This window comes from Magnolia sinica, chromosome 1 (assembly GCF_029962835.1).
Source record: "Magnolia sinica isolate HGM2019 chromosome 1, MsV1, whole genome shotgun sequence".
NCBI classification, from domain to species: Eukaryota; Viridiplantae; Streptophyta; class Magnoliopsida; order Magnoliales; family Magnoliaceae; genus Magnolia; species Magnolia sinica.
The window spans coordinates 31,709,750-31,711,550 of NC_080573.1; positions in this window are offsets into that span (position 1 = coordinate 31,709,750).

The window sequence follows — 1,801 nt, forward strand, 5'->3', positions numbered from 1 at the left end:
TCTGACAAACCTAATATATTTACACTAGCTAAGGTTCAATCTTATATATCTTTACTAATGCACATTATTATTATTTTTTGTTTTAATTGCGGGAGATTTTTAGTTTTGTTTGAATTAATATCAATAAAAAAATAAAATTAAAAAATTAAAAAATTAAAATTGGAGATAATAGAATAAGGAGGTAGTGTGCCTTTTCATTTTGTGAAATCTTTATTTATTTTTTGTCTTCTAGTGGGTGAGTTTTAGTCCTACATCCTAATGTCCTTAGCTTTGAAAAGCCTTTATAAAAAGTTAAAAAGTTCTTTTTCTGAAGTTTATGCTCTAAACCTTAGGAGACCATATGAGGTCTTTGGCAAATGTTTATTTATCACACGTGTGGGCCGTGGCCGTGGGTAAGAGTAAGGGTGTAATGTGTGTGTGCGTGAGGGTGAGTGTATCATGAGATTAATTTTTTACCCAAAAATTAATTTGATTTTCCATTTTATGAGATGCCACTTGTCGTTTTATTGCTTATCCCTTTGCCATGTGTCACTTGTTTGACCGATTCAAAACAGTCGAAAATCAAATTCAATTGAAATTTGAATTTCAAAATTGAAATTTTACAATCACTTGCAGCTATCGTATTGAATACAAAGAGCTTCTAGAGAAAACAGAAAAGAAAATTTCCAAAAATCCTTTCCTGATTTCTACCAGCCACTTTTCTTTTTCGTTTGCTTCTTTTGGGTAAACAGCTTCATCGATTATTATTTATTTATTTATTTTTAATTGGTTAGCAACGTTAGCACACACCCCATTGTTAGCCACACCCCACTTGGGAATTGATAAAAAGACCTGAGTGTTGAAACGAGGTTCTCTTCACTATGGATTCGCTCCTTGAAAATAAGCTTCATCAAGTATATGTTCAAGGAGTTTTGGCCATGCATGCACCCAATCAAAACCGTTCAATGAGGCAGAGGGCTGTTACATCCTAGATACGAACGAGCAGAGATCCAGTCATCCTAGGTGGGGGCGTATTTATCTTTAAGACAGCGAGGACCGTGCTTCGGTTCTCCTGTTTCTGATTTTATTTCTGTGTATTTTCGTGCATTTCAATTATCATATTGCTTAGATTGATTTAATTCAATAGAGATTGTTTATCAAGAATTTTCAGTGCAATCTCTTAAATTTCCGCATAACAAATATAAGGTTATTAAGGCCATTTGGATGTTATATAAAAATAAATAATAATAATAATAATAATAATAATAAAAGGTTGTGTTATTCACGGAATCGAGGGTAGACTTATGTCTATCCTTACACAAGGGGACACGGAATTCCTACTGCCGCAGCCAACAGCGAGGTGGCTACTGAAAGGTGCCCTGTGGGGTCCACAATGATATGTTTTTTATCCACACTGTCCATCTATTTTTACATGTCCTAAAATGAGGCAGATCCAAATCTTAAGTGTACCACACCACAAGAAAATTGTGATTACTACGCACTATTGAAAGCTTCCTAGGGCCCCGTGTAACGTTTATTTGCCATCCAACCTATTGATTAGGCCACACAAATCTAAACTAAGGGAAAAACACAAATATCAGCTTCAACCCCTATCTTTAAGCTCCCCCCTAATCCATGTTTACCCCTCAAACTGCGAATGGAATGGCTATCAGAAATAACTAGTCCAAGACTGCATGACCTAGACAGTCCATTGCAGAACAAAACTTTGCTTGCAACCAAACAGCCCCTAAGAAAAAAGGAGAGCTAAGCATGAAAAAATTAAAAAAAACCATCTGAGAAGAGTAGCCGCCCTTTGGTCAAC